At 30.4% G+C, this 8,969-nt stretch overlaps 1 pseudogene; it reads right to left on the reverse strand.

Annotated features, from left to right (window-relative positions):
• Positions 1-2,030: 2,030 nt before the first annotated feature.
• LOC150036068 (uncharacterized) lies at positions 2,031-2,606 on the reverse strand (annotated as a pseudogene).
• Positions 2,607-8,969: the final 6,363 nt, after the last annotated feature.

Below are 8,969 nucleotides of genomic sequence, written 5' to 3' on the forward strand. Positions count from 1 at the left end.
ATCACGAAAATAATAACTATTCAATCCTCTACAACAATTATGAACTCGACCACGACCTCGACCACGATTATTAACATTTACAACATTCATTTCAAGGAATAGTGTTGTTCCAGTTGGTCAAGATTCGTGGTTCTTCATCAATAACTCGTTATTTAGTTCGACCATGAGACATGAAATTAGTTCAGAATATTGTTTAAAACCATTCCCTCGATATTACTGCCGCAGGAGCATATTCGAAACATGAAATATAGAAAATGTTTTCTTTAACATATGAGCATTAATAATTTTTTCTCTGCATAACAAGAATTTTGAATTGATTTTAAATAATGCGAAATTGTAATCACTTACGGATTTAAAATCTTGTAACCTCAAATGCATCCACTCATAACGGGCTTTAGGAAGAATAACTGTCTTTTAATGATCATACCTTTATTTCAAAAATTTTCACAAGATAACGGGATCTTTTATGGTAAGATATTTTATTTTTAATCTCTCATGAAGATGATGACGAAGGAAAATCATAGCTTTTGTTTTATCCTGATTGGATGTCGTATTTTCTTATTTAATTGTTTCTACAATTTTCATAGCATCCAGGTGAATTTCGGCATCGAGAACCCATGAAAAATAATTATTGCCATTAATGTCAAGGGCTGCGAATTCTAATTTTGTAAGGTTTGTCATGGCAACACTATAACAAAATATTATATTTATATTAGAAATTTAACATGTACTAAATATGCTAAAATAACATTTAATTTATTAATTATAATAAAGAGGTAATTGCCTTAATGTTATACTACTAATACCCTAATATTATATATATTTGAAAATTTTATTTTTAATAAGTACTTACATACTATTGATATATCAACAATTCTAATTTTGCAAAAATTAAATAATTTACAAGCCCAAGGTCCAAAATGTCCCACACGTTTTAAATGTGTTTGTTGTTAGATAAATTGCAGATATACTCATTTTTTACTTCAAGTATTTACTAATTGATATTTGATATACTCATGTCTTATATCTGAGATACTGCTTATACACTTGGAATCTCATACTTATAAAATGAATTATGCATACTTTAGTTTAAAACACGTTGTTGACTGAATGTTGGTCGTTGTTAGATATATTGTTGATCTACTTATTTCTTACTTTAACTCACCCTTTGCAAAAGATAAAAAATAAGGAGTTGGAAAGATTAAAAAAAAAGTTACTTCCTCTGATGATATGTCCCCAAATCGAAGTTGAAGACATAAACTGGACAAGTCTGGTGATGCCACATGTTTTCATCACAAACGTTGGATTGAGTGAAATTAATTTCACCCAATTTGATATTATAATTTAGGCTAAAGTCCAGTTGAGCACAAAAATGGTCTTAATTTGGCCCAAAGGAAAAGTAGGTCCAAGTCCGACTAATTGGACCCAAGGGCTAGGTCTATGGACCAACCAAGTCCACACTCACGAAACCCATCAGAGAACTCTATAATAGAGGAGCTCTCTTTATTTGTGGGGGTCAGCAATTCTATATTTTAGAGAGCCTATAGAGAATTATCCGAACAATTAGAAGACTCCTATACTTCTGAAGCTGTGCACTCCTTGCACACTCCTTGAAGACAAGTCTCTGAAAGATTTGACTCTTCCAAGATTTCAACTTCAAGAAAATCACGTGCTCTTCTTCTTCAAGTCAAGCATATGCATTCAACTGAGAGAGAATAAGATGATCAGTACTAGAGATCGAACCACATCGCATCAACATCAACATAGTGATGGAGAAGTCAATCTATTTTGGTCAGATTTAGCAATGTAAACATAAAAGGTAAATAAATATTCATTCATAATATAATGTTTTATAAACCTAAAAGACAACATCCGAGTAACCATAAAATCACGCTGATAAGAATAGAAACAAAATATATTAATATCTCATACACTTATTAGAAATTATAATTATTAAAGGTGAAAATAAGAGAAGATATATCGTATATAAATGTAAATTTAAATCCATGGTAGTATATCAAATATACTAGTCAAGTTTTCGTTGTTGGGTGGGGTGGGATAAAGGAAGAGAAAGGCTAATTCCCTGGAAGGGTATGCAAAATTGGCTTTGGGATGGATGGCAATTCAGGTAACTTAGGGAGTTCTGGCTTAGACACATTTGATAATTTTGATAATTTAGGAACCTTAGGTATAAACACTTTTGGTTATTGATCATGTAAATTTGGGAGCTCATGTTTTGGGACATTTTAAACTTTAGACAGATTGAAAAAACCAAATTTATACAAGCTTGGAACTTTAGAAAATTTTGAGAAATCAAGATTAGGTACTTTTGACACTTGAGGCAACTTTGGGAGTTCATGAACATTAGGTTTTTCCAATGGTGAAAGGTGAGGCAATGAAGGTAATCCAACCTTTCGTAGTGAAGGAAGCTCAGACTTTGACAAATTGGGTATTTCCTACTTTGGAAGCACTCCATGTACCATAGGTAATGGCGTCGTCAAGAGATGCCTTGCACTTACTGTCATGATAAAAAAATTAAAGTTCATCATCATAAAAGTATTAAGTATTAGAGGAAATGCAAAGGTTGAGAAGCGATGAGTAGCCATTAAATTTTGAAAATGAGGTAAAAATTAATTAACACAAGATTATAGATTATCAATCATGAAATGTAGTTTATTTGATAATAATTGTTGATGGTCTCAATTTATATTATGTAGAACCGTTTTTATAGGTAAAAAGAGACGGGTGGAAGAGAGCATATGTGAGTTGTTAGGGAAGAGATGATTGGTAGAAGAAGTGTTAGTTCAAATTTCCCACCTAATGCATATGACTATTCAAAGTTAGTTGTAACAAAAGCTAAGCTCCAACCTATATCTGTACATATGCTATATATTGCAAGACTCCATCTTATATCTTTATCCTCTAATGGGCTTCTATAATTTATTTATTTATATGGATATAAAACCCCTCCCAAAAAAAAAAAGAATAGTTTATTTATAATTGTTAACTATGAAATATGAGTTTAAAAAATTAATTTTCAGCAATTCTCAAAGATAGAAAAAGAATTATCTTGAATGTGGCGTGAAATTGAGGAGCATGATGGAAACACGGATGTGAAGAAAATATAATATAATAATATATTTATATAATAATAAAAAATAAATAAATAAAAAATAAAATAAAATAACTAAAATTATAAAATTGGATAAAATGGAAATTATTGGATTTTGAAGTGGATTTCACATCAATGTGCATTCTTTTGAGATCCACAAAATGTCACTATTTATAGGCAAAGTGACAAGTATGGTGTGGGCTTACATGGACACGAGGCATGCACATGGACAATATGGAAAATGACACATGGTTTTTAGGATACTAAGCATTGGACATCTATTTTTATGATATTTATGATACTCCGCCTATGATACCCACACACAGATATATATATATATATATAATATGCCCCGTTAAAACCTTATTAGGAAAAATCCAATGGGAAAAAACCCTAGTGAAGAAAAAAAAGTACATATTTCATATAATATATACTCCTAAAATAATACAATATATTTACTCCCCCTCAAGAAAACATCACTTAAGATCTTTGAGTCGCCGTATTCCAATGTTGTGCACTAATTTTTCAAAAGTTGCAGTTGGTAATGTCTTTGTAAATATATCTGCCAGGTTCTCCTTCGAACAAATTTATTGTACATTGATGTCGCCATTTTCTTCAAGATCATGATTGTAGAAAAACTTCGACGAAATATGCTTTGTTCTATCTCCTTTAATATATCCTTTTTTGATTTGGGCTACGCAAGCTGTGTTGTCTTCGTATAATATTATTGGAAGATTTTTTTATTATAAGACAAGCCACATGTTTCACGAATATGCTGAGTCATTGACCTTAGTCATACACATTCTCCATTAGCTTTGTGAATTGCAAGAATTTTAGCATGATTTGAAGAAGTGGTCGTTATGGTCTGTTTCACCGGCCGCCATGATATAGCACTTTCTCCACATATGAACAGATAACTTATTTGAGATCTAGCTTTGTGTGGATCAGATAAATATCCAAAATATGCATAACCAACTAGATCAAAATTTGATTTATTTGAATAAAACAAACACATATTAGTTGTTCCTCGAAGATAATAGAGTATATGTTTAATTCCATTCCAATGTGTTTTTGTAAGAGAAGAACTATATCTAGCTAATAAATTTTCTGAAAATGCAATATCTGGTATTGTATTATTAGCAAGATACATAAGTGCACCAATCGTACTAAGATATGATACTTCAGGACAAAGAAATTCTTCATTATCTTCTTGAGGTCGAAATATATATCTTTCTTTATATAATATGAACGGACTTCCATTGGATATTTAATGGATCTACTTTGTCCATATAAAATCTTTTCAAAATCTTTTCTGGATAAGTTGACTAATGAATAAATATTCTATTTGCTAAATATTCAATTTGCAAACCAAGGCAAAATTATGTTTTTTTTCGAGATCTTTCATCTTAAATTCTTTCTTAAGACATTCTGTTGTCTTTGAAATCTCTTCCAGAGTTCTAATTATATTCAAGTCATCAACATATACAGTTATAATAACAAATCTTAATTGTAATTTATTTATAAAAACACATAGACATATTGGATTATTTTGATATCTTTCCTTCAATAAATATTCACTCAGCCGATTGTATCATATCCATCCTGATTGTTTCAATCCATATAGTGATCTCTGTAACTTTATGAATACCATTCCCGGGAATTTGATGTATATGTTTCAGGTACCTTAAATCATTTTGAATTCTTATATAAATATCATTATCAAGATGTCATATAGATATGCTATGACTACATCCATAAGATGCATATTCAGACTTTTATACATAGTCAAGACAATTAAATATCTTATTGTAGTTGCATCTGCCACTGTTGAATATGTCTCCTCATAATCAATACTCGGTATTTGTGAAAAACCTTGTGCAACTAGTCATGCTTTGTATCTTTTGACCTCATTATTTTCATTTCTTTTTCTCATAAATACCTATTTGTATCCCACAGGTTTAACATTTTCTGATGTTCGGACTACTGGTCTAAAAACCTGCCATTTTGAAAGTGAGTTTAATTCTGCCTTTATTGCTTCTTTTCACTGAAGCCAATTTTTTCTATGTCGACATTCTTCAACAGATTTTGGTTCAGGATCCCCATTTTCAGATATAATATCAAGAACAACATTATAGGCAAAAATGTTGTCAATAACTACATTAGTTCGATTCTATCTTTTTTCGATCATGACATAGATTATTGAAATTTCATTATTATCCTTAGGTATTTCACATTCCTCACTGACCATGTCGAGGATTTCTTCATGGGTATTTAAATCCTCAACCAAGTCTTTTTTTTTCTATTAATTATTTTTCGTCTTCGAGGATTTTTATCTCTGGAACCCACTATTCTACCACGCTTCTGGCGTGTTCCAGACTCATTAGCAACAACTTATTGTGTTGGGATTTCAATTTTTGATGGAACATTTTCAGCTCGTATATGTGACTTAGTTACTTTCTTTGCATCCATAAATGCATATGGTAATTGATTTGCTATATTTTGCAAGTAAATTATTTTTTTGAACTTCAAGTTTATTGATCTGTATGGGGACCTCAATGAGACAATAATGATACGTTCCATGTAATTTACTTTTCCAATTTCTTAACTCATTCTCCTAATGTTGGAAATTTTGTCTCATTAAAATGACAATAAAAAAATCGTATAGTAAATTCATCGTCAAGGGATCAAGATATTTAATAATTGATGGGCAATCATATCTAACTCCTTTGAGAACCCATCTTAGTGCGTTGTGGTGGTGCAATTGAAATATATATTGCACACCCAAAAATTCTCATATGGGAAATATTTGGTTAATGACCATACGCTAATTGTAATGGCTAGTACTTATGATAAGCTATTGGCCTAATGCATACAAGTGACACTGCATGCAAAATAGCATGTCCCCATACATATGAAGGAAGCTTAGCTCTCATAGGTAATGGTCTTGCAATTAATTGCAAACGTTTTATGAATGATTCTGCTAAACTATTTTGTGTATAAACATGAGCTATAGGATGTTCAACACTTATCCCAATTGACATACAATAATTATCAAAAGCTTGGGATGTAAATTGACCATCATTATAAAGACGAATGGTCTTAATTGTGTAATCAGAAAATTGTGCTCATAACTTAATTATTTGAGCAAGTAATTTTGCAAATACAAGTTTTGGACTTGATAATAAGCACAAGTGTGACCATCTACTAGATGCATCTATTAATACCATAAAATATCTAAATGATCGACTTGGCGAGTTAACAGGTTCACATATATCACCATGAAATCGTTCTAAAATGCAGATGATGCAGTCTCCATTTTAGCTAGTAATGGTCTAATTATTAATTTGTATCGAGAGCAAGCATCACATGATAATTCATTAGATTGAACAATCTTCTAATTCTTCAATGAGTGTCCATTTGAATTCTCAATAATTCTCCTCATCATTATAGATTTTGGATCACCCAATCGGTCATGCAAAATTGTAAATATGTCTGGATTTATGAACTTCAGGTTAATTGTTTCAATTACTCGTATATAAATAGAATACAATCAAGAAGATAAAGCAGGAAAATTTTCCAATGTACGTTTTTCATTTGAGACAGTAGATATAATATAGAGATATTCCATATTATTCTTACTATCAGTATCAATATGATAACCATTGCAACGTATATCTTTAAAACTTAGAAGATTTCTCTTTAATTAACTAGAGAACAATGCATTGTCAATTGTATTTTGTTCTTTTAGGCAAAATAATATTTTCTTTTCCAAAACCTTTGATCAAGTTTTCAGAACCTGATATTGTATTTATTTTTTCTATTAGAATTTTCAATTTGAAAAAATATTTTTTATTTATAAGTATTGTGTGTATAGTTGCATTGTCTGTCAGACAGAGATTTTCTTTGCTCATTTTTGAAATACCTAATATATGAAAATGATCCATGTTTCTTCATTAAAAGAAAATAATTCTAATAAGAAAAAAAAAACACTTAAAATATACAAAAGGTATTAAAAAAAAACATGAAGACTTATAAAAGAAAACAATAACATTAAGTCTACATATTCTCAAAGTGAAAACAAACACTTGATGTTCCACCAACTGTACCAATCTTCTCTTCAGGAGATTCAAAGAAGTCTGCCACATCCAAATTTGTCATGTGGGATAGGAGAAATACGTCATTATCCTGGTATGCAAAATTTGCTTCCACATTTTTCTCTTTTTCCTTCAAGGAGGCTTGATAGAGGTCAACTAAGTGTTTTGACGTACGACAAGTACGTGACCAATGCTCAGTCATTCCGCATCGGAAGCATTTATTTTCTCACACTTTGAACTTTTATATCGTGTAGCTTTTCCTTTGTGATCATCATTTTGTGTGGTTCTTTTAAAATTTAAATGATTAGACAACCATCACGAAAATAATAATTACGACCACGACCACGACCACGACCCTTGACCACAATTATTAATATTCACAACATTCACTTCAAGGAATAGTGTTGTTCCAGTTGGTCGAGATTCATGGTTCTTCACCAATAACTCATTATTTTGTTCGGCTATGAGAAAACATGAAATTAGTTCAGAATATTGTTTAAAACCTTTCTCTCAATATTACTGTCGCAGGAGCATATTCGAGACATGAAATGTAGAAAATTTCTTATTTAACATATCGGCGTCAGTAATTTTTTCTCCGCGTAATAACAATTTTGAACTGATTTTAAATAATGCGGAATTGTAATCACTTACTGATTTAAAATCTTGTTGCCTCAAATGCATCCATTCATAAAGGGCTTTAAGAAGAATAATTGTCTTTTAATGATCATACCTTTAGTTCAAAAGTTTCTACAAGATACGGGGATCTTTTATTGTAAGATATTCCATTTTTAATCTCTCGTGAAGATGATCACGAAGGAAAATCATAGCTTTTGCTTTGTCCTGACATGATGTCATATTTCCTTATTTAATTGTTCTACCAAGTTCATAACATCCAAGTGAATTTTGGCATCGAGCACCCATGAAAAGTAATTATTGTCATTAATGTCAAAGGCTGCGAATTTTAATTTTGTAAGGTTTGTCATGACAACACTATCACAAAATATTATATTTATATTAGAAATTTAACATATACTAAATATGCAAAATAACATTTAATTTATTAATTATAATAAAGAAGAAAAAAAACTGACCTATCTTTTTGACCTACCTTCAACGATGAAAGCAACAGTGGCAAGTAGGATGTGGACTTATATGGACACAAAGCATGCACATGGATAATATGAAAAATGACACATGGTTTTTAGGTCACTATGCATTTGGCATCTATTTTTATGATATTTATAATAGAATATACTATGGAAGAAAAGTTTAAAAAATTAATTTTCAGCAATTCCCAAAGATAGAAAAAAAATTAAAATTAGTCAATAAGAGCTTAGCTCAATAGGAGTAGTGTTCATACTATCAACCTCGAGGATTGAGGTTTGATTCTCCCACCCTACACATCAATTATAATACCTTTTAAATTGAATAGTAATTATCTAATAAATTACTTTTGTCTTTCACTTGTATTTTGTTGCTTTGATGCCTTGATCCCTATTACATAATAATATCATGTATTCTAAAATATATATATATATAAAAAGAATTAAAATCTTGAATGTAACTTGCTCTTAAATAGTTTCAGACCGGCGGTTTCTACACATAGCAGAAAAACTAATTACAATTTGCAAAACTTTTTTTCTTTTGCAGATTTAAAAAGATAAAAGTCCAAAATACCCTCTTCTATATATATATTGGTATAGACTTTGAGTAAACATAAATGATATACTATTGATATAGATCGTTTTAAGTATATCAAACTA

This window comes from Benincasa hispida, chromosome 5, assembly GCF_027475165.1.
Source record: "Benincasa hispida cultivar pf3 chromosome 5, pf3_genome.v1.1, whole genome shotgun sequence".
Taxonomy (NCBI): Eukaryota; Viridiplantae; Streptophyta; class Magnoliopsida; order Cucurbitales; family Cucurbitaceae; genus Benincasa; species Benincasa hispida.